The sequence below is a fragment of the Protopterus annectens genome, chromosome 5.part0 (assembly GCF_019279795.1).
Source record: "Protopterus annectens isolate FY-2018-M chromosome 5.part0, PAN1.0, whole genome shotgun sequence".
NCBI lineage: Eukaryota > Metazoa > Chordata > Ceratodontiformes > Protopteridae > Protopterus > Protopterus annectens.
The window spans coordinates 1,178,641,340-1,178,667,217 of record NC_056735.1 but is presented as its reverse complement, the minus strand read 5'-3'; the positions used below and the strand labels follow the sequence as shown (position 1 = coordinate 1,178,667,217).

Below are 25,878 nucleotides of genomic sequence, written 5' to 3'. Positions count from 1 at the left end.
TACAAATTTATCCTTATCTGGACGATTGCCTGATTCTTGCTCAAAACAAGGACAAGTTACTACAACATCTCCAGTATGTAATGGCAGTTTTAAGGTGCCTAGGGTATTCTGTGAGCGAAATAAAGTCCAGTCTAGTGCCCTCTCAGGACATGTGCTTTCTGGGTGTGAGACTGAATACAGCTTCTCAGATGGCATTTCTGACCCCGGACAAACAAAGAACTCTTCATCTGTACTTCCAGCAGTTATCAGTAATGTCCAGGCTGACTGCAAGGACAGTCCTTCAAGCCTTGGGGTTCATGGCATCTTGCATTCTAGTACTTCCCAATGCCAAACTGCATATGAGGAAGCTACAATGGTATCTCAAAAGTGTGTGGACTCAACACTGCCACGGTTTGGACACTGTCATTTGGATTATACCTTGCATCCAGAAGGAATTCTTGTGGTGGGCTCAGGAATGTCACCTAAACAAGGGACTCTCTGTGATCCGACCAGAGGCGAGTCAGATCCTAACGACGGATGCCTCGGACTTGGCTTGCGGAGCGCACTTCAATGGAAAATGGATACAAGACACGTGGCCTCCCAAACTACTACATTTGCATATCAACATGAAGGAGATGTTAGCAGTCCAATTTGCCTTGATAGCCTCCAAGGACCTACTTCAGCCGGGACAGGTGTTGATTCAAACAGACAACACAACAGTCATGTGGTACATCAACAAGCAGGGGGGAACCCATTCCTACCCTCTTTGCAGACAAGCAATGATTTTGTGGGAGACTGCTCTGAGTTTGCATATCAATCTTCAAGCACGGTTTCTGCCAGGAGCACAGAACTCCCTAGCAGATGTATTGAGCAGGCAAATTGTGGATCCCTACGAGTGGAAACTGGACCCTCAGGTATTCAAGCAGTTGACCGTGGCTTGGGGAGCTCCAGACATAGATCTATTCGCTTCTCCACTGAATTTCCAACTGCCAAAATTTTGCACAAAGTTGTTTCACCCAAATGCTTGGAAAGTGGATGCTCTATCTTTCAGTTGGAACAACCTTCATGTTTATGCTTTTCCCCCTCTGCCTCTTCTTCCCAAGGTACTCTTGAAAGCCAGGCGGGACAAGCCTTCCATGATTCTAATAGCACCAGATTGGCCACGTCAGCATTGGTATCCTCTGCTGAGGAGTTTAATTCAGGAGCCTCCTTGGCCTTTGCCACAGGTTCCTCATTTGTTGTCCCAGTCAGACAATCATTTGCTCAATGTTCGGGTGCAGTCCCTGCATCTAACAGCCTGGCGTATTCTGTAATGGAGCCGGTGGGGTCTCAGCTTCCTCAACAGGTTGTAGATGTCATTTTGGAAGCCAGGCGGTCTAGTACTAGAAATGTTTATGCTGATAAATGGAAGAGATTTTTTCTTTGGAGCACAGCTAAGGGCTTTGATGTTTCAGTGCCTAATTTGAGTTTTGCACTGCAATATCTTACTGAATTACTGGACAAGGGTTTGTCATTCTCTTCTGTGAAGGTTCATGCTGCAGCCATTTCTGCTCACTATGATTGTGACCCTCCTTTATTTTCTCACCCTTTGTTCAAACAATTTCTTAGAGGGGCAAAGAATATAAGACCCCCACGTAGAGCTACTACTCCTTCCTGGGATCTCAATTTTGTGTTGGAGAAGCTTACTTTACCTCCTTTTGAACCTGCAGCTTCATCTGAATTGAAGTTTTTGTCTTGGAAGATTGCTTTTTTGTTGGCCATTACTTCTGCTAGGAGGGTATCTGAATTGCAGGCACTCATGGCAGTTGAACCCTTTCTGATATTCCATAAGGATAGTTTCTTTGCGAACTAACCCTACTTTTATGCCTAAAGTGATTTCTAATGTGGCCTTGAACCAGTCTATTCATTTGCCTACTTTTTATGCTGATCCCCAAAATAAGGGGGAAAAAGTCTTGCATTCTTTGGATATCCACAGACAGTTACGTTATTATTTGAGCAGAACTAAAGTGTTCAGACAGACTCAACAGTTATTTGTTTCTTTTGCTTTGGGTTCACAAGGGAAGGCTGTTTCAAAGCAGACTATTTCTAAGTGGATTGGTCAATGTATTGCTTTTTGTTATTCTCATCATGGGAAGGATGTTCCTGCTGGGATCAGGCCTCATTCTACTAGGGCTACTGCCACATCTACTGCTTTTTGAGGGGTAGCTACTAAGGATATTTTGGAGGCAGCTACTTGGAGTTCAGTACACACTTTTACTAAGCATTACCATCTCCCTCTTTATTCCAAGTCCAGGGCTGGGTTTGCCACTGCAGTTTTACAGGGCATGTTAGCAGCTCCTAATGCTACTTAGTTTGCCAGCCTCCCTTTTCCTTTGCTTTGGGATTCTACCCACAGGTTATGACTGCAGCAATGTGAGGCGAAGAACATAGTGCAGTTTCGTACCTACCATAAATGTAGATGTTCGAGGATCTACATTGCTGCAGTCCAATTATCCCTCCCTCCTTCCCCTCTATAGTTTATGGTTGGGTGTTTACTATTTTGGCTCTGGCCTTCTTTCATTCTTAGGCCTTCTGACATCTGGGGCAAGAAAGACTGAGGATATGGCGTCGGTCATGCGCTTAAGTACTACTACGTACTGACGTCAGCTCCAGGCGACAATGACCGACGCCAGCCTAGCTCTTTGGTATTCGGGCCGATCGAGGACAGCGGACTACCCACAGGTTATGACTGCAGCAATGTAGATCCTCGAACATCTACATTTATGGTAGGTACAAAACTGTACTTTTCTTTGAACACATAGTTTACAGTCAGTTTAAACTGGTATTCAGTGTTACCAGTGGTTCATTGTGTTTTGTAATATGAAGTATAAAGTCCACTTTAAACTGGTGTTAAGTGTTTTGCCTGCTTTAAGAGCTGGACAAGTATGTTTGATGGTCACTAACACTTCTCAAGCTGTAGTAAAGTGCAAGCTAAATTGGGTACTGCACCGTGTTATGATGATCTGTGTTGGAGTGTGTACAGTCATGTTTATTGGTTAGTCCACAGTTAGTCGGTCCAGGTGTGAGTGAACTGGCTGCTATGATCAGATTAAGTTGAAGTCTTCCTACCTGTCTGGTTTCCTATTGGTACTGTCACTGTAACTCTTAACATAAAAAAAAATCTGGGATCTCTTTTTATATGTATTTCCTTTTGGTTGAAAATTTGTCATTCTTGTCAACAAGAAATAATAATCAAAAAGCATAGAATATGGGAGAGAACTAGACTTGTCAATCCAGTAACAAGTATGTACACTCAGCAGCAGTACCTTCTGTTTTTTCATACTAATCAGTATAAAATACTACGTCCTATTGATTGAGTACAGTTGTATGAATGTATGTAAAAGTTGTCTTCAAACCATAGAAACTGATAATTCTCCTCCCTCTTTAGTCATTCAGTATATATGTCTATTCTACTTCCTCAACTCCATAATATCTCTTTATCATCTAGATCTTTTAAATATTTCATTTTTACTTTCCTCAAACTTTCTTTGACTTTTCTTTACCTTTTCTGTCGCAATGTGCCATAATACTCCCCTTATAAATTTTTAGATTAACATTTACCATCCCATCTTGTGTTGTTTCCATCCTTTTGCTACCACTAACCCCCCCCCCCCCAAAAAAAAATGTCTTTTCTTTTTCCTCCCAACTTTGTTCCTGACTTCCTGTCCGTAGCAGCATATACTTTGGTCTCTGACTTTCCGAAAATATCCTCAGTCTTTCTTGCCGCGGAGCCCGAAGCAGATGCAAATCGCACTTAGTGCCGGTCAGCCGTTTACCTTCGTTTCGCTAATACCACAGTCATGTGGTACACCAACAAGCAAGGGGGGACTCACTCTTACCCCTTATGCAGACAATGAGACTGTGGTCCATAGCAGCATCCATGGGCTTACATCTAATAGCCCATTATCTCCCAGGGAGGCTAAACTCCTTGGCGGATCATTTGAGCAGACATGTTCTGGATCCTCACGAGTGGCAACTGAACAAGGACATTTTCCATCACATCACTCATCATTGGAGCACCCCACAAGTGGATTTTTTCTCCTCTCACACCAATCATCTCCTTCCAACTTTCTGCACCAGGGAGTTTCACAACAAAGCTTGGAGGGTGGACACGTTGTCCTTCCCATGGACACATCTCTCAGTTTATGCATTCCCTCCTCTGTCTCTTCTTCCCAGAGTGCTACTAAAGATAAGGGAAGAAAAACCAAAGGCTATTCTGATAGCACCAGATTGGTCCAGGCAGCATTGGTATCCCCTCCTTCGCAGCCTTTCACAGGCTCAGCCTTGGCATCTTCCCCTGGTACCAGATTTGTTGGTTCAGGGAGGGGGAAAGTTCCTTCATCCTCATCTTCAAACTCTGCATTTAACTGCCTCGCTAATACTTCAAATCTTTCCCAACAGGTGGTTGAAGTTCTTCATGAGGCCAGGAGGCCTAACACCAGAAAATCCTATGCAGATAAATGGAAGAGATTTTGCTCTTGGATGCTGGCTAAAGGAGAAGACTCTCCTCATCCTCCTCTTTCCCTCATTCTTGACTGCCTAGCAGGACTGCTTAATGGTGGACTTTCCTTTTCTTCAATCAAAATTCACGCTTCAGCAATTTCGACTCATTGTTCTTTTGAGCAACCCATTTTTTTCTCACCCCTTGATGAAACAGTTACTGAGGGGAGCTAGTAATCTTAGACCTCCCAGAAGAGCTCCTACTCCTGCTTCGGATCTTAATTTTGTCCTGGAAAAACTTAGTCTGCCTCCCTTTGAACCAGCTGCCTCTGCAAATTTTAAGTTTCTGTCCTTGAAGACTGCTTTCCTTTTAGCTATTACTTCAGCTAGAAGGGTATCTGAGCTGTAAGCCTTAATGGCAGTATAACCTTTAATTATTTTTCACTCCGATTGAGTTTCTCTGAGAACTAATACCTCCTTCAAGTCTAAGGTAGTTTCCAGTTTAATCCTTAACCAGTCTATTTACCTGCCTATATTTTTCAGCAATCCCGAAAATAAAGGGAAATGGATTCTGCACTCTCTTGATATGCATAGACAGCTGAGATTTTACTTAGTTGTTGGTTAGTTTTGCTCCTGGGGCTCAGGGTAAAGCTATTTCAAAACAAACCATCTCCAAATGGATTGCTCATTGTATTCACTTTTGTTACTTGCAGCATGGGAAGGTTCCCCCTCAGGGTATTAGGACCCATTCTACTAGAGCAGCCTCTACCTCTGCAGCTTTTCTGAGAGGTGTGCCTACTAAGGACGTTCTAGAAGCAGCTACTTGGTCTTCTGTCCATACTTTCACAAAGCATTACAATCTACCTTTGTTTTCTCAATCCAGAGCTGGTTTTGCCTCTGCAGTTTTGCAGGGCCTTCTTACTAACCCTTAATCTGTGATCCTTCCTCCACACTTTGTCTTTTTCCTGGGTTTTGGGAATCAACCCATATGTGAGGACTGCAACAGTGAAACACTAAGAACATAGTACAGTTGTGTATACTTACCATAAATGTAGATGTTCGAATATATTCACTGTTGCAGTCCTGGTTTCCCACCCTCCATTCCCCCTTTTTTTCCCCTAAGGCACAGACTATATATATTTTTATTTTTTGTATGACGTGTCCAGGGTGCTACCTTCCTGGGTTAGCCTTCTTTTGAGGGTTCCTGACAGTTAAGGCAAGAAAAACTAAGGAAATGGCGTCAGCTGCCTCCCTTTATACCTGACGTTCTGACATCAGTTTTACAACTGGCGGCAGCAGACGTCCTCTACCAAGAACTCTGGTATTTGAGCCGACTGAGGGCTACCGGGAGCCGGATAACCCATATATGAGGACTAAAACCGTGAATACACCCTAACATCTACATTTATGGTAAGTGTACACAACTGTACTTTTCTAGTATATATATATATGTATATATATATATATATATATCTCCTTTTTCTATTGTTGGCCTCCTGTATATTGGCCTTAGTTTAGTAGAGAGTATGCTTGAATATTCTAGCTTACTAATATTTTGTGATACCTTTTTCTTAGGCTCTTTTGTGTGTGTCTGTTGTTAGAGCCTAGGAAATTGCAGATTATCTGCTCTGCGTATTTTTATAGCAGCATAATGGCGGATGATAAAGTTAAGCACCCAAAGTCTGGTTTTAAAAAGTGTCCAGACTACAACCAAAAAATGTCTATTATGAATGGACATGTAACGTGTTTATTGTTTAGGAGCTGTCCACTTACAGTAGTCTTGTGCCATATGCCATTCTTTTTCTTCGAGAGTGTTGCTAGAGAGGTGAAGGAAGTTGATGGACAGGGGCTTGTTTAAGCATCCTTTTCAAGAGGCGTAGAGTGACCAGGATGTGGCCAGCAAGTCTTCCAAGTCCTCTAGATCTTCTGTGGAATCTAAGGACTGTAAGCAGTCTAAGAAATCAAGAAAATTGGAGGATTCTGCAACATCGGCTCCACAGGCCTCTGAACCGACTGTGTTTTCTTTTCGGAGCCAGCCCACAGCCTTGGAGCCGGTATCCAAAGTGCCTCAATCTCCATTGCTTCATTCGGCAACATTGGTGCATTCTTCTAGGTCTTCTGTCAGCCTGTCTGATTTGGATATGGATCGATTGGTGCATAAGCTTTTACAGGCACCAGGCCTTGCTAAATTGTCAGCTCCGACCCAAGCGGCTGCGGAGCCGAAGACCACTACTTGTGCTTTGACTACTCCTCCTCCGAGCCATACCGGACCTTCGGAGCCAGAGGAAGCAGACCTGTTGATCGTGGAGCCTTTGGAGCCGAGACCTGCTCCAGTGTCCTCTGCTCCATCCAGAAAATCAACGAACCAACAAGAGAATAGTCTTAAAAAAGACTAGAATCAAAAAACAACAGGATTCCACGTAGAAAAATTTATTCTTATAAAACATGTCTTAGCGCCTCGGCTCCATCCACTCTGACATCCTTGGCGCCAACCGGGGACTGTAAGAGCCGACACTCTCCAGTCGGATCCGGGGAGGATAGTTGGACCGACTTGTCGGTGCCGACTCTTCCTCTCGGGGCTTCAGCTCAGATGAGCTCGACTCCTACCTCCGGCTCGGAGCCCACGGCCTTGGTGCGGGAAGGTTTGGTGGTTCCTTCGGATCCGTCGGTTACTTCCCATCGGAGCCATGGTGCCTTTGAGGCCATGAGGAGAGCTTTATCCCCCAAGACATTCTTGACTTCAGGCCTTGCTTCCTCATCCCCTAAAGGCCCTGTGTCTGCTTCTACTTCCATCGTCCAGGCTAGGCGTAGAGACCCAGAGCCTCAGGTAGCCTCACAGGGTGCCCCCCGCTCTTCCGAGTCTTCCCCAGAGGCTCCCACTGAGGAGGTTCCCAGGAAGAGGTTGTGCAAGAGAAGACACTTGGATTCCCGACAGGAGTCTTTAACATCTGACACTGACTTGGATGAGTCAGAAGGGTCCCCCTCTGAGGAGATCTCATTTGCTGAGATCCTTAGGCAGAGGGGTGATTGGCAGTCCAAAAGCCCTACTGAGGATGAGTCAGTTCTCCTGAAGGCTTTCGGGTCTCAACCCTCCACCTCTTGGGTGTCTCCGCCCTTCGATGAGCTCATGCAGTTGGCCTCTCGGAGGGCGTGGGAGTCACCGGAGTCCATGGAGCCTGTTCCTAAGGGGCCTAACAAGTTTATATCAGCTCCACCAGATAAAACCTTCTTATCCAAAGGAGTCCCTGTTGATGCCATGTTAGTGGCGGCGATCACCAAAAAGGAAATGTCGGAGACTTCCTCGTCTCCTAATAGAGAGTCTAGGATCATGGACAGATATGGGAAACGCATGTTTAGTTCAGCGACCTTTGCTCTCCACTCACTAAACTACTTAACCCATTTCACTAGGTTACAAAGAGATCTCTTTAAGGAGTTGGGAGATGCTCTTCAGCGTACAATAGCTGCAGGAGCCTCTGAAAAAGTTGCTGCCCAGCTTGCTACCCAAAATTCTATTGTCAACTCATCCATGCATCTCATATCGTCCTCTGCAGCTGATGGAACGAATAGGGCAAGCGGGTGCAGGAATCGCTCTCAGAAGACATTCCTAGATGCGCTTGTGTTCCTTCGCGGAGCCCTTTAAGTCATCCTTTGTAAACACCCCTTTTGATGGCTCATCCCTTTTTGGGCCTAAAGTGAAGGAAACTCTAACCAGGTGTGAACAGGAGGGAAAGACTCTGTCTGCTGTTGGAGTCTTTTTTTTCCACCCCTACCCGGCCTTATCCCAAAGGCTAAAGGGGAGGAAAAATGTGGTTCCGGAAAGGCCAAGGAGCCTTTCAGGACACACGTGGTGAACTCCCCTCCAGGGAAGAGGAGGGGGTAATAGTGGAAGACGCCACTTGCGGCAAAGGCAGTCCACAACATCAGGGTGACAGAGATCACTTCTCTGGTCAGTCCTACCAGCGCTCCTGAAAGGAGGCCCGACTGTCCTGCTCTGGAGGCAGTTGGGGGTCACTTATCTTTGTATCCAGATGCCTGGCAAGAAATAAAAGACAGCTGGGTACAAAGTATCATTTCCAGAGGGTACTTCATACCATTCACCCCCCCCCCCCTGTCCATAAGGAGAATCCCGGGCATTCCACCCAGTTACAGGAAACAAGCAACTATAGAGGTCCACAAGTTGCTAGAAAAGAGTCATCCAGCCAGTCCCAGCAGACCAAAGAGGATCCGGAACTTACTCAAGGTTCTTTTTGGTGCCAAAGAAAACAGGGGACTGGAAACCCATTTTGGACCTCAGTAGATTCAACCGATATGTGAAGAAGGAGAAGTTCTGGATGGTCACGCTCCAGTCTGTACTTCCCTTCTTAGGGAAAGACAATTGGATGTGCTCGATAGAGCTCAAGGATGCGTACTATCACATATAAAAATGTCCAGGCCATCCAGAGATCACATGCGTTTTCAGCTGGGAGCCAATCATTATCAGTTTCGAGCCCTGCCCTTTGGTCTCACTACAGCCCCCAGAGTGTTCACCAAATGCATGGCAGTGGTCACGGCTCACCTGAGGCGTCTAGGATTCCAGGTGTTTCTGTACTTAGACGATTGGCTCCTTACCGCCACCACCAGGCATCATCTCATTCAGGCAAGGGAGTACACTATGTCACTCTGCAATCATTTAGGCTTTGCAGTCAACTCAGAAAAGTCTGCCTTGTCGCCATCGCAACATATTGTTTTTATCGGGGCAGAGCTAGACACTTCAACCACCATTCTAAGACTACCAATCGAACGAGTCTTCCTTCTTCGTCAGCATGTCAGCACATTGGTATCGAAAGACAGAGCGACAGCTTCAGAAGAACTGAAAGTATTGGGTTTGATGGCTGCAGCAATCCTAGTCATACCATTTGCAAGAATGCATATGTGGATTCTTCAATGGCTGTTGTTCACTCAATGGTCTTACCAGGAACTTCCCATGGACCACACGATTTTGATTGCGAGCTCTTGCAAGAAAGATCTCCAGTGGTGGTTGACGTCTCGTCACGTCACCATAAGATGCTCCTTTGTTCTACCCCCTCCAGTAGCTACTGTGACCACAGACGCTTCCCTGATAGGGTGGGGAGGGGGGGGGGCATTTTCAGGGAAAGACTGCCCAAGGCACATGGACAGATCAAGAGTCACATTTGCATATCAGTGTTCTGGAGATGAGAGCAGTACTTTTGGCATTGCAGTACTTCCAAGACTCTCTTCCCCTAGGAACGATTGCAATTCAGACTGACAATATGTCAGTAGTCTGGTACTTGAACAAGCAGGAGGGAACCAAGTTTTACCCCCTTTGCCGAGAAGCCCTCAGTTTGGCAGTGGGCTGTTTCCTCCCATCGCGTTCTGTTGGCAACTTATATCCCGGGGAGATCCAACATGATAGCAGACAAACTGAGCAGGGCAATCTTGTTGGCGCACGAGTGGTCCCTCAGGAAAGAGATTGTGGACAGGATTTTCTGTAAATGGGGCTAGCCTTGCTGCGACCTTTTTTCCAGCCACATCAACACAAAATGCAGAAGCTACTTTGCCCTGGTTCCTCCTCTGGGAGAAGCCCGAGAGATGCACTCGTACACCATTGGCCCCTGGGTCTCCTCTATGCATTTCCACCAATCCCATTGATGCCCAGACATCTACAGAAAGCAAAATCCTTGGGAAGGACCATCATTCTTATAGCCCCTCATTGGCCTTAGCAGATTTGGTTCCCATTCCTTCGACATCATCTCTTAGAGGATCCCTGGATTCTGGACCCAGTGCCAGACCTTCTGACACATCCGTCGGGGGACCTTCATCCTTCTCTGCAGTCACTGTAGCTCACAGCCTGGCTGCTCCAGTTCCCCTCATAGCCAGGCTTCATAACTTCTCCAATGAGACAAAACAGATTCTTTTGTCTTTTCATAAGCCGTCCACTAGAAGATTATATCTTAGTAAGTGGAAGAGATTTTCCATACGGGCCTCTAAGCAGAACATTAATCCTTTCCAAGCCCCCCTGACATCCATACTAGAATTCTTGACTATGATTTTTAATAAAGGAGCTGCAGCCGCAACAGTTCGGGTCCAGTTGGCTGCTATATCTAACTTTCATCTTGGGATCCCGCTCACCAGACTGAGTAAGGAGAAGGTCACAGTAAGCTGCCTGTCGGGCGCTAGAATCCGCCACATAACGCAAGCACTCAGGTCTCTCAACAGCAGGTACAAGTACGACTCAGTCGTTGTCCACGCTGGTGTCAACGACCTGAGACGTACCTCCTTGGACTACATGAAAAGAGACATTGAGGAGCTCTCTGATTATGTAGCCCAGGCAGGTATGACCCTGACCTTGAGCAGTATCCTACCTTCACCTAGAATGATGCCACTATACAGTGATAAGATGATCAGCTTTAATAATTGGCTTAAATTCTGGTGTCATTCAAAGGGGATCCAATGTCTGTCTGCCTGGGATGACATGCTGGACAAGCCACGCTGCTTGAAGGGACGGCTTGCACCTGTCACCCGTAGGCTTCCGGATATTGGCAAAGGCTCTTGCCACCGCCATAGTGCCTTTTTTAGGCAAGGCTCAAATTCTAAACCTACCACCCTAGAACACAAAAAAGGAAAAAAAACTAAGGGTAATACTGCTCAATGCCAGAAGTCTCAATCTCAAGATGCACGCACTCGAGGCCGTTCTCAGTATGGAGAACATCGATGTCTGTGCTGTGACAGAAACCTGGTTCAAGGCTCCTGAGAGCACCCCAGCACTATCAGATTTCACCTCATATCATGAGTTCCGGCCCCAAAATCCGGACAACACCAAGAAAGGAGGGGGGTGTCCATATTCATAAAGGACACCCACACCTCAAGGTTGGTGGCAACGCATGATGCATCGGAGACCATCCAGGTGCAATTAACCATAGGCAAGACTGCTCTGCAATTTGTAGTATGTTACAGGCCACCCTCTCAAACTCAGGAACCTCACATGGCCTTCCTGAAAACATTGGAGGGGATAAATGTATCTCCAAACACCATCATACTAGGTGACTTCAACTACCCTAATATAGACTGGGAACACTACTCAAGCCCAAACACTCTAGCCCAAAGGTTCCTGGAATTCATAAACTCAAATGCCATGGAACAACTAGTCACCATCCCCACAAGAGGAGAAAACATACTTGATCTCATCATCACGAACATGGGATCACAATGTTCCCCAACACCGGAAGTATACCCCTCACTGGTGAGATCAGATCATAAACTAATCTCGCTGGAGGTCCTCATCCCGCCCCCACCTGAAATAAAAAAGACCGCAGTGAAAAACTTCTCAAAAGCCTTTAAGGCCCCTGAGCCAGTGGTAAACATTACTCAAACCGTTGAATCACTTACAAATGCCTTCTACCAGCACCTACAGGACTGCATGGATCAGGCAATCCCAAACAAAACTAAGACTCTTTGTACCAAAGGCAAGCGTCCAGTCTGGTGGACCCCAGCCATAAACAAGCTCTACAACAAAAGGAGGAAGCTACTACAAGATAGAGCAAAATCCTTTAAAGGTAAGACACCTTTGATCATTATAAGTAAAAAACTAAGAGCTCTCATAAAATCATCCAAGGCAAATTTTGAGAGAAAAATCGCCAAGGACTCAAAAGACAATCATAAGGCCTTCTTTAGCTATGTTAGAAACCTAGGAGGAAACTCCCAGATATGCTCAGAATTAGTTCAAAATGATGTGAAGATTACTGAACCTACACACATTGCCAACATACTGGCTGACAGGTTCAGTGCAAACTTCTCCCCCCCTCCCCCCAAAAGGAGAGATATCTATACCAGAGGATTGTAGCCCCCCAAACATCTCCAATGCCCAGGTGAGAACTGCTCTCTCCAAGGCAAAAAACACAGCATCCATGGGACTGGATGGTGTCCCCGGCTGTATGCTCCACGAACTCAATGAGGAATTAAACCCGCAGTTAGGACAGCTGTTTAATCTTAGCCTCACCTCGGGATACGTACCCAAGGAGTGGCGCACGGCGACTGTGGTCCCACTTCACAAGGGCGGTGCCTCCACCGACCCTGGAAATTACCGTCCCATTAGCTTGACAAGCCTTATCTGCAAAGCCATGGAGAGGATCATAATGGAACTCATAAATAAAGACATAGGGAACTTGCAGACTTTGGATCCAACCCAGTTTGGCTTTGTCAAAGGCAGATCATGCCTTTTAAACTTGGTTGACTTTTTTGAGACAGTCACCAAGGCCATTGATGAGGGAAAGGCAGTCCATACAGCCTACCTCGACCTGGCAAAGGCCTTCGACACAATACCCCACTCAGGTATCATCGAAAAACTCATCAGCTTGAATGTAAACCCATACATCACAAGATGGGTGGCAAACTGGCTAAGTGACAGAACCCACAGGGTCAGAGTTGCTGGAGCCATGTCAGACTCAAAGCCTGTCACAAGTGCTGTCCCACAGGGCTCAGTCCTGGGTCCACTCTTGTTCGGCATCTACTTTTCTGAAGTACAAGCAAACACAGGAGGGTTATGGCTGACAAAGTTTGCAGATGACTGCAAACTGGGCCATAGTCGAAAACACATCTGACACAGATATCCTTCAGAAGGGCCTCAGAAACGGATAACTGGTGCCAGAGCCATGGCCTAAAGTTAAACGCCAAGAAATGCATAGTCATACCCTTCGGGAAAAACAAGATTACCCCTAGCTACCATATAGGTGGCAATCCACTGAGCACAGAAGAAGTCATCAGGGATCTGGGGACCCAGGTTGACAGTAGCCTTTCGTTTGACACTCATGTTGCTAAAGTAGTTAGGAAGACCTTCTACATTGCCCACCTGATCATGAAGGGATTCACATCTAGATCAAGGGAGGTCATCGTCCCCCTGTACTCATCACTCATTAGACCTATGATTGAGTACAATGCCCCATTCGGAATGTATCTGACCCGACACCTGCAGCAGCTGGAAAGGCCCCAAAAGTTCCTAACCAAAAGGATAAAGGGTCTCAAAAATATGTCTTATGCTGCCCGACTGAAAGAACTCCAGCTCTATTCAGTCTCATACCGCTTGCTCAGAGGTGACCTGTGCCTGACATATAAGGCCATGTCAAACCCAGATTTGATGAATATGCTTCACCTCAAAAAATCTAGATCCCTCAGAACCACAAGGGCGGGCGACTTAAACCTTGACACGGTTATTAATAGAACGTGCTGGAGGGACAGATTCATCACCCAGAGACTCCCTATGCTGTGGAACAAAATCCCGGTACATGTGAGGCAGAGCACCTCGCTGGCCTTGTTCAAGAGGAATCTTGACCAATGTATGGGAGATCGCAGATATACCCCAGGGATTACTTCAGTGTCACTGCTTGACAGAGGCACAGCAAAATAATAGGCATAGTTTTATTCAAACTAAAGGGGTGGCGAAAGCCAAATAACTATGGGCTAGGCTTATAAATGCCCTTGGGCAGATAGCCTAGTATGAACCTATGAACCTATGATTGATGGGCTAAATATCATGTCCCACAAGTTATCGAAGACCTTTCTCAAGGGGACATTTCATATGAGACCACCTGTGAAAACTCCCTATTCTCCATGGAATCTAAATTTTATGCTGTCACGTATAATCCTTCCCCCTTTTGAACCAGCATCATCTTGTGACGTCAGATATTTGTCATGGAAAACCATTTTTCTGGTAGCTATTACTTCTGCCCACAGAGTGTCCGAGCTTCAGGCTTTATCTATCAGCCCTCCTTATTTGATCTTTCATGCTGACAGAGTATCTCTTAGGACAAATCCCTCTTTTTTGCCCAAAGTTTGTTCAGAAACTAATATTAACCAAGTCATTGAGTTATCAGTTTTCTTCCCTAATCATTCCAACAAGTTGGAGTATGTGCTGCACAAACTTGATGTTCACAGACAACTCAGATTTTGTTTGGATAGAACAAAAGATATCAGGCAGTCAGACCAGCTTTTTGTTTCATTCTCTGAATCCAGAAAAGGTAGACCAGTGGTTAAAACAACTCTATCTAAATGGTTATCTGATTGTATCACCTTTGTCTACTCAGCTGATAATATGTCTTTGCAACACAAGATTAAAGCTCACTCAACCAGAGCAGTTTCTACATCCTCTGCGTTCCAAGCCAAATTGCCTCTTGATAACATTTGTGCAGCGGCCACTTGGTCTAAACCTCATACCTTTATCACGCATTACAAAGTTGATAAGGCCTCCAGTGAGAGGGCTTCTTTTGGGTCTACGGTCCTGAAGAATGTACTCCCGTGAGCCACCCGAGATTGATGGTGCTAGGTACACTACCCATCAGTTAAGAATGAACGGCGAGATTGAACAGCTTCACATTAAGAAGTTATGTACTCACCATAACGTTCCATGGGAGTTGTTCATCTCGCCTTCATTCTTACGTCCCTCCCTCCTCCCTGCTCCTGGCTGATAGTTGACCTAGATGTTGGTCTCATCCTGGTTGCTCAATTCTTCCTTTCCATAGGAGGATAGCTCATTTATATGGTTATAGTACATGCAGCAAACAAGATCTGAGGTAATTCACAGTGCATCATGGGATAGGGGCTTGGCCTCGAGCTGCTGGAAGACCTTGAGCTTTGCATACAGCCGTACCGGTGCCAATGGATCGGCTCCAAACCCATCAGTTAAGAATGAAGGCGAGATGAACAACTCACATGGAACGTTATGGTGAGTACATAACGTCTTATTTTTGACTACTTAGATATGTTTTTTTTGAGGGCTTGCAGTTTGTCTAGGCTCGTTAGGCAGATTGAGTTTTAGTAGTGTGTTAGTACTGCCATGCGTTATCCCTTTGTTGCATGAGGTTTTTGTTATCAGAGGTAAGCCAAGGGGCTGAGATGGATTTAACATGATGTTCATCGTGTTACACTGCTGCAGTCATCACACTTGGGTTATCCTGCCGTCAGGTGGTCCCGCAGTCGGCCAGAGTTCCAAAGTCTTGGTCCGGTGTCGGTTGCTGTCACTTCTTCCCTGACGTCAGTGCGCCAGGGGTATACAAGAGGCATCCGACGCCATTTTCTTCAGTCTTTCTTGCTGCGCGGTGCCCAAAGCAGAAGCAGTTCGCAAGTGCTGGTCGGCCGACTCCTGAGATTTTCAAATCGAATTTCAGACCGAAGTCTTCAATAAAGCTAAGTACCCCATTGGGGAGCCTTTTCTTGCCTCAGTCCGATGTCAGAATAAGTTAACAATTGCATTTCTTGTGGGAAGCAAATACCTCATAAGGACTTTCATTCTTATTGTATTCCTTGCCTAGGCCCAGACCACGACGTCACAGGTTGTCGGTTTTGTGCTAGGTTTAACAAACGAACTATTAAACGTCGGTTTGATTTCACCCAACATTATTTTGGCAGGAAATTTAATTATACCATGCCATCGGAGCAACCGACAACCGGAATGCATAAAAAACACAAAGATAAGGACAGGCAGCCGAGACCCAAATCAGACTCCGAGTCCTCTGCTAGGCCAGTCACCGGTTTTCAGTGAGGCATCTACGCAGCCCCTGACTACCGCTGATTTAGAACCCCAGGCGTCATCCGATTCCCAAGCGGAGATTGCTAGGCCTCCACAACCTTTACCTTTAGGCCCTTCCGACTCCATGGCTGAAGGAGATTCCGGCGCAGTTGAAATGCCTTCAGTTGCAGAAGGTGTCTTCAGACTGACTACACTCGCTATTAAATCCTATGCAAAGCTGAAAACCCCTTTAAAAACAAAGAAGACACTACAGCAGTCTCCAGTACAAGGCCCCATGCCTAAGAAACAAATGCTTAAGATGGCTGAAGATTTAATTATCCTTATAAGAGTTTCCCATCCCCCTCCTGATAAAAGGCCAAGACAGGAGGAGGACTATGCTTCCTCTGACCAGGTTTCAATTTCCTCAGATTCTTTTGAGGAACAGGAATATTCGTTTCCCCCTTATGAAGACTCTGATGCTGAAGAGTCTATCCCTTCAGCATCTCCCCCAGAAGAATATTCTTTTGGGGAAACTTTACATACCATGAGGGAACATTTCCACTGGGAAGGCCAGGATTACTCTGATTCTAAGAAAAGGCTCTGAAAGTTCCTTTTACTACCCCAGCACAGACCACTTGCTATTCCACCCGTGTTAGACATTGTGGATGATGTTTATTCAGAATCTAGACTTAACCCAGATTCACTACCTCCTGCACCAGCCAAACCAGACAGATACTATAGAGTATACTATAGACTCACACAAATTCCTATATAAAAGCCCTGTTGCTGACCCAGAAACCTCCCCAGGGTCCCAAAGGGGTTAAGGCCTTTATTGCTAAAAATCCTGTACCCTCTGAAAGGGATTCTAGAGCACTAGACAGATGCGATGAGGGCCTTAAATTGCCAGTTTCACATGCTGTAATATCAACAATATTTGCTGTCTCAATTAAAACAAAAAATTATCACACATACAGAACAGCCTGATTACAAGGAAGTGCAAGATTTGTTGCATGCAGCTGAACAATTGGGAAGACATACTTTGCAATGTGGATTTGATTCATTGGAAGCTTCTTGTAGAGCAGCAGTGACAGGGTCTGTCGTACATAGGCATGCTTGGTTAAAAGAACAAACTTTACCTGATCATGTTAAAGCAAAGTTATTGGATGCACCTTTACAGCAGGATGTTTTATTTGGTGTAAAAGCAGAAGAGGTTTAAAAGAAAATGGAGGATAAGGCAAAATCTATGCAGACGGTCAAGGATTTTTTACAGGTTCAACCCACTCGTTTCAGCAGAAATTGGCCAACCAAAAACTAGTCCTTTCCAGCTTCTGCCAGACCACAGAGGGGCAAATACAGACGCCCAAGGGGCAGAGGTCAGTCACAAGGCTCTTACCAGCCTCGACAATGGGGTGCCACAACCCAAAAAGGAGGAGAAGACAGGTCTCAAAGTATCAGAAGACAAACACAATAACTTACCCCTCAGACTGCCAAGCAAATCCCTCTTGGCAGCTCCCTTGGGAGGGAACCTAACACTTTTTGCACACAACTGGCACATCATCACAAAAGACAAATGGGTCCTAAATATTGTATCTCAAGGATACAGATTCCACTTTCACACTTTACCAAGGATAAAAGGAATGCCAAACCTGCCATCAAATCAATGGGCAGAGGCTCAAAAGCAAATTTCAGCTCTCATGGACATGGGAGCCATTCAACAGGTTCCTACACAGGAGCAAGGACAAGGATTTTACTCAAAACTTTTTCTAGTTCCCCGAAAGGGCAAAGCCTGGAGACCCATTCTGGACCTCTCAATTCTAAACACGCCAGGAAGTACCGAAATTCAAGATGCTAACACTACAGCAACTTCTTCCCATGCTGGGCAAGAAGGCTTGGCTAGTAACGCTGGACCTCAAGGAGGCATACCTGCATGTCCCTATCAGACAAAATTGCAGAAGATGCCTCCGATTTATAGCAGGTTCAACCCATTACCAATTCTCTGCACTGCTCTTTGGCTTATCTACTGTGCTCAGGGTCTTCACAAAATGCTTGGCACCAGTAATTGCATACTGCAGACAAAGAGGAATTCAAATATTTCCATACCTGGACGACTGCCTTATTCAAGCAGAAAGCAAGGACATTCTTTTAAAGCATCTGGCATTTGTCAAAAACCTATTAAGTTTCCTAGGGTACACAGTAAACGAAAAGAAGTCAAAACTAGTGCCCTCACAAGACATAATATTCATGGGTGCCAGCTTAAATACAACGGCCCAGATGGCTTATCTCACGCCAGACAAGCAAGGACAGCTGACTCAATACTTCAAAATGATGGCAACAAAGACCCACCTTCCTGCAAGAAAAATTCTGCAGACCTTGGGATTCATGGCATCTTGCATACTACTAATACCATTTGCAAAACTGCATGTGAGGAAATTACAGTGGTACCTGAAAAGCATATGGACTCAACACAGTCACAGCTTGGAAACAATAATTCTACTCATTCCCTACCTTCAACAGGAGTTTCTGTGGTGGGCTCCGGCATGTCACCTCAACAAGGGTCAGCCTTTTACCTTACCCACAGCCAGGCAAACTATAACAACAGATGCATCGGATTATGCCTGGGGAGCACACGTGGCAGGACAGTGTATTCAGGGCAAATGATCTGCAGATCAAAGGCATCTACATATCAATCAAAAAGAGATGCTAGCTGTACAAAATGCCCTAACAGCTTTCAAGGACCTCCTACATCCAGAACACCTCCTAATAAAGACGGACAACACCACAGTGATGTGGTACATAAACAAGCAAGGGAGCACACATTCCTACCCCTTATGCAGGCAAGCAATGACCTTGTGGAACCACAGCACTGACCTACCAAGTTCAACTACAAGCACAATTCCTGCCAGGAAAGAAAAACACACTGGCAGACGATCTAAGCAGAAACATCATAGATCCTCACGAGTGGAAATTAGATCCACAAGTATTCGCAATGATAACTCAAAAATGGGGGAGCCCAGACATATATCTGTTTGCCCCCCCCCCAAAACTACCAACTACGGAAATTCTGCACAAGGTCATACCACACACTAGCTTGGAAAGTGGATGCCCTCTCATTCAGTTGGAAAACATTGACAGTGTATGCCTTTCCTCCAGTGCCTCTTCTGGCAAAGGTGCTGCTGAAAGCCAGATTAGAGAGACCACAAATAATACTCATTGCTCCAGACTTGCCACGCCAACACTGGTATCCAATACTAAGGAACATGGCTCAAGGCCCACCATGGATTTTACCTCCAATTCCTCACCTGCTCACTCAGCAAAACAATCAGATTCTACACAGCTAGCTCAAGACTTTAAATCTGGCTGCATGGCAAATTACCTAAACAACCAGTCAACACTTCTCTCTAAAGCTGTGATGGATGTCATTCTGGAGACCAGGAGGCCCAGCACCAGGAAAGCCTACTCAGACAAATGGAAAAGATTCTGCGCCTGGAACCAGGCTAAAGGCCAAAATCCCCATGTCCCAAATATTCCTCAGATTCTTCAATATTTAACTGAGATGTTGCACAAAGGACTTTCCTTTTCATCTGTAAAGATCCACGCCTCAGCTATTTCAGCTCAATACAACAGGGATCCTCCTATATTTTCACATCCATTACTATGACAGTTCCTCAAAGGGGCTAAGAACATAAGACCGCCCAGGAGAGCACCAACACCAACTTGGGGTCTCAATTTTGTTCTGGAAAAACTTACACTCCCGCCCTTTGAACCAGCTTTTACAGCTGATCTACAGTTTCTATCATGGAAAACTGCCCTGCTGCTAGCAATAACTTCAGCACAATGAGTCTCAGAGCTACAGGCCCTAATGGCAGTGGAGCCTTTCATCATTTTTCATCAAGACAGAGTCGCTTTACGAACTAACTTTTCCTTTATGCCGAAGGTGGTATCCAGTGTGGCCCTAAACCAAACCATTCATTTGCCCACCTTTTATCCAAACCCCCCAGAACAAAGGGGAAAAGCTCCTACACTCTTTGGACATTCACAGGCAATTACGTTACTACTTGGATAAAACTAAGGCTTTCAGAAAATCTGACCAGCTCTTTGTATCCTATGCTGCAGGATCACAAGGAAAGCCTATCTCAAAACAGACCATTTCAAAATGGATAGGACATTGTATCTGTTTCTGCTACACACACCATGGGAAACCTGTACCTGGTAACATTAGACCCCATTCCACCAGGGCTACAGCAACATCAACAGCCTTCCTCAGAGGGGAACCAATCAAGGATATTATGGAGGCTGCAACTTGGAGTTCAGTGCACACCTTCACCAAGCACCATCACTTACCTCTATACTCTAAAACCAGAGCTGGCTTTGTCACTGCAGTTCTGCACGGCCTACTAGCCTCTCCAAACCCTGTTTAGTTCCACCACCCATCCTTAGCTTTGGGATTCACCCCAAGTGTGATGACTGCAGCAGTGTAACACGATGAACATAGTACAGTTTTGTACCTACCATAAATGTAGATGTTCGAGTGTTCACACTGCTGCAGTCCAGGTTACCCTCCCTCCTTCCCCTCTGACCTAGCTGAACTTTTCTATACCTTTTCTATCCGGTACAACCTTTGTGGTGTATTTGCTTGCAACTGAAGGTATTCCTTTTATTCCTTTTACATGTTTTATTAGCAGTATGTATTGCCTACCTACTTGGGGGCACCTGACATCTGGGGCAAGAAAAATTGAAAAAAATGGCGTTGGATGCCTCTTATATACCCCTGGCGCACTGACATCAGGGAAGAAACGACAGCAACCGACGCCGGACCAAGACTTTGGAACTCTGGCCGACTGCGGGACCGCCTGACGGCAGGATAACCCAAGTGTGATGACTGCAGCAGTGTGAACACTCGAACATCTACATTTATGGTAGGTGGTACAAAACTGTACTTTTCCTTCTGAGGGGCCATGGCTATTAAGGCTACTGAGGAGGAGTTAAATATTTCGAAAGCCAGTTGTAGTATGTAGACTTTACAGTTGATTTTTTTTTACTGAGGTAGTGAAGGATTTCACTAGAAATTACTGAGGTTTCTAACTGTTACAGGAAACTTGTTGGGTAATTTTTCAACATTGATATGTGGCAAAAATAGGGTTGTGATTACTTAAAGGATCTGGAAGGGTGCCTTTGCAAGTATTTTTTTTCCCAAGAACATTGGTTCATATCCAGTCAGGATTAGTATCTGTATTAGTATTTTTGGTAAATCTGAAGTTGAAAAGGTTAATAGAGTGGGGGATAAGCTATGGTTCAAGGTAAACCAATTGCTGATGAAGTCTCCAAGTACGGTAATCTTGTGGGAGTTGTTTTGGCCCACTGTAATAGATGAGCTATGGTTCAAGATAGCCACATTTTTGAAGTCTCCATGCATGATGGTCTCAAGGGAGATTATTATTGTGGTCCATGATAATGTGTTCTGTTAAAGTGAGATTGTTGTTTGATAGGATATACATAGCAATTATACTAGTTACTGTTTAGAAATATTTTTAATAGGATGACCAGTACTTCTGCGGTATTGAGTTGTGATGTTTCATATAAATAGCTGAAGAGTCCCAAAGTGTTGGCATATATAATAGCTACCTCTCCAGCCCTTCTACTTTTATGTTCGGCCTTGATTTTAATGTAGACCTGTGGGTATTTTCTTTGTTTTTAATACAGTGTTTTAGCTAGGTTTTGGGAGCCGCTATAATGTCAAACTTTTGCAGGCATCCCAGACAAGGAAGTTTGTTGGAAAGGCTCCAAACATTGGTATCGAAGAGTTTCAGCCATGAGAGACTTTTGGTGGAAGGGTGTACGTTGATTGACTGCTGATCCAGTAGGGATGCATATGACCAGAGTTTTAGAAGCAGTTATAAAAAGTGATTTTTTGGAAGTAAAGGGGACCTGTTTTTTGTCTAATTATATTTAAGAGTTTTACCGGGGTGTGAGAAAATAAGAATTGGATTGTGTGGGCATTTCTACATTTTAATTGTAGTATCTGTAGATATTGATGTTTTAGATTGTTACTGTGGAGTTGAAAAGGGATGGAGATGTGAGATAGTAATGAAGACTGTGGTTTGTAGTAGGTAAAATGGCAGAAATTGTTCACTAATTGGTCAGAGAATGGAAAGGAATAAGTCGTGAGATGGATTAAGTAAATACATATAATTGATAAAAGTATCTGAGGTAGCCTTATTTTGATAGAAAAGGGAGAGCTTATTAGAGATTGGGTCAAGTATGTAGAGATTTGTGGAAGTGATCTAGTTGTGCTCCTGTTGTACGAGTAGGATGTGGTTTAGGGTGGGGTTAGAGTTCTTATTGGTTAAGTTTATGATTGGGGTGGATTATAGCAGATGCAGAATGGGTTGGTATTGTTTTAGTTTGTGATATGTGGCTAGGATAACAGGTATCTGAGCAGTGTTGTGGTGGCAAGATGGGATGTTGAGTTTGTTGGAAAATATGGATTATGTAAAAGAGGTGTGGTGATTCTGCCATGAGTGTGAATGTTATTTGGGTGGAGAGAAAAGTGAGAGAAGGTTAGGCCAGAAGAGTGAGATGAAAGCTGTGGTCTAGACTTTTGAGGTATGACCATGCAGGAAAAAGATGGTGGAAAGTATTACTTGGTGTTTAAAAGTTAGTTGTGGAAAGGAAATATTGGTTTGGGTAAGAAAATACAAATGTTGGTGTCTGAAGGAGATAATTGTTGAGCTAGTTCAGGTGATTAATTTAATAGTACATAGTGTGATTGGTTCGTTGCGTGATGAAGGAGGTTGATGTAAGAAAGAGGGCAAGAAGTTTGGAGGTATGTGCTAGGTGCAGTGTGATGTGGATAGCTTTACTAAGCAATGTGATGTTGGAAGTGGCTAACAAAGTATAAATCTGTTGATATGGGGGTGGGGGGGTGGGATAAGCTGTTGAATAAAGTGAAGATGTGTGTAGTGGGCTGTTGCAACCCCCAGTGTTTTCCAAAAACTATTCATAAAGGGGGATTGATGCTTCAAGTTTTCCAACGATTGAATGAGTAGGGAGAGAAAAAAAATGTGCTATTGAGATTCTTACCATCCACTGTAGTATGAAGAACAGCAGTATGCCTTGAGAGGCAATAATATAGTACATCAGTTAGTTAGATTTATGCTTCAATTTCTTAAAAGTGTTAAAGGTAAGCAGACTGTGCCCAATTGGTTTTTATTAGTGGTGTCTCAGTAATCTTTATGTTGGGATATGTAGCAAAGAAACATCTCCAGCTAGCTTGTAACTCACTCAGATTGAGCACGTTGATTAAGAAGAATCATACAGTAACAGAGTAATGGAAATCCTACACACAAAACTAAGTTTGAAACAGTCCCTTGTGAATTAGAGTGGTTTGTTGTGCCGCTTGAGTGTCTATTCTGTGCATTGCACTTAAGGTATTTTGCCCTCCTTCACAGCTTAACTTTATCCCTTAACATTCTGTATATTCTTATTGGCACTCTTCTCTCTGTACCTTCCGTACAGTGCTACAGGCTGTGACTTGCTGTAGCCTTCTTCCATTTTTAATTCCTTTATTCCTTTTTAACTTAGTCTTTTGTAATAAAATAATGTCCCTACACTGTCTATTTAATTTTCTTTGAATCATTTCCCCTCTTCTGTTGTGACAACCCCCTACATTCCACAGTATAACAGTGACATTTTTTCTTTAGCTTTGCTCTCTACCTCCCACACGTCTCCCTTTCTCCACCTTCTGGCTTTTCCATACTATCCCCAGGCTGGGTCTGTGATTATCCTTGGACCATTTGATGGTTTGAATCCAGTGTGGGGAGCCAAAGTGTGGTACACAGGGTGTGCATTACTAACAACTCAAATGGTCACTTTTCTCTTTCCATACTATCGTCCTGTAGAACAATGTATGTGCCTATCACTCTTCCCTTGTATTTGTAAACTAGAACTAAACACAGTCTTTGCTAAGTTATTACATTGCAGAGCAGTTCCCCATCTACACAGTTAAAGACACATTCCTTTTTGCCCGATAAAAAGATCCCAGTGAAGGTGGATACATAACGGAATCCACTACCTCCAGCCTTGGACCTGGATTTATTTTTTTTGTTATACAAAACCCTCTGCATTTTTTCAGTTAATTCAGCTTAGATTTATAGTAATTCCTCTTTAACTGTGTGCATTACTAGTTAGTAATTTTAGACACATACACACACGCACGCACGCACAATAGCATATTTTACCCAAATGTATTTATTGTAACAGAATGGTGATTATGACTTTACTTGCTATGAATTTTTTTTTTAATTCTAGCTTTCAACAAGATGGCCATTATCTCTCTCTCTCACACACACACACACACACACACGCACACACACCTACCTTACTAGGTGCAAATGGGCTGCCTTAGCACATGGCACTCATTTTACTTGTATACTTTGCTATTGGTCAGTTTCCCTATCAGAAAACCAATACGTTGGCACCCTCCCTAGTCGTTCATTTCCTGCTTCTCACTTGCTCAGTTTCCCCCCATCAGAAAGCCAATATGTTGGCACCCTCCCTAGTCGTTCATGTCCTGCTTCTCACATGTTCCTTTGAAGTTAAAGGAAGTGATAGCGTGTGCTTTGCCTTCATCCTCCACCTCCTGTGAGTGAAAGACCACTCCAAGAGCTGCTTCTGCCCTTCTCTGATCATGCTATGGGGCACTCTGATACTCTAGGACCTGTCTTTTAAGTCTTGCATCAATGATCTTGCTTCTTGCAGGATCTCCAATCGCAATTCTCTGCAAGTTGACTACCGCCATTGCAGCATAGACGGTGCAGAATATCACTGCAATCTGTTGGAGCTCCCAGTAAACCTCCCCATAGGATGGAAATCTCAGAAACTGTGCAAAATTAATCCTATTAAAATTGAAGACAAATAAATCTAACACCACATGGCAGGTGTGAATTATTTAACAACCAGTCTTTTCACTTACAGGAATGCAACTTACAAATCACTTGTCTAGGTTTATGGCTGTTCAGATTTCATCCTACTCTATGCATAGGGTCATTTTCCCATTCTATAAGTCCATTAGTGTCTGGGACAGGTTTATTGTGGGAAAAGTCATACATATCAGAGTCCTCTATTTTCTAGAGACCCTGTCAAACGTTTGTCCCCTTTCCTCTGTATTCTTCCCATCATCCAATTTACTTTTAACTACATGTAGTTTTTTCTTGCTTCTTTGTTGTCAAGCCCTGTTCTTGAATTATAAAGTATTTTTTTTTTTTTTAATCTTGTTCTGCATGTGGTCTACGTGCGACTTCAACAACAGTAACTTTTTTTGCTGGTATCTGACAACTTTGAAAAAGCTTTAAACCTTCTCATTATTTTCCATGATTTCATGGTTTGTTAATTACCCGAGGAGTACAAGGACCTCTAAGGAAGCTTTACACCTTCCATAATCTTTTCCATTTCCCTCTTCAGCTGCTTTTTGTTCTGTAAAACAGGGTTGAGGAGACTTGAGATTTTCCCCTCCATTTTAGCTGCTAGCCACACTCACTAAGGCTTCCCAAAGTTTAATTTTAGTCGTATCAAGCACATCACCATACAGGACTACATAAAGATAAAAAGTAAAAATAAGTAGAACTGTAGAAGGCAGTTTATGTTTTCTGTTAAGTTAGTTCATGATGGTGTTACAGTTTCTTTAGTGCTCATCTTTTCATATAGTGTTTTGAGTGGCTTTGAAGTGCCTTTTTACTAGAAAGGATTTACTTTTCTTTTTCTTCTGTGCTCCTGAATTCATATTCTGTGTTTGTGCCTAATACTGGGCTGTAGCTTGTTGCACATCTTTTGTACAATATTCCATTTAGTTTTCCATTCCATATGTTGCTTGTATGTATCAATAAGCAAGAAATAATATGACCATTGTGATGCCTTAACTCATTTTG

General features: G+C 44.2%; 1 protein-coding gene across 1 annotated transcript in view; it reads left to right on the top strand.

Annotated features, from left to right (window-relative positions):
* Positions 1–25,878, top strand: part of LOC122801582 (ILK associated serine/threonine phosphatase) — a 1,071,836-nt gene that overhangs the window by 137,472 nt on the left and 908,486 nt on the right. The window lies entirely within an intron of this gene.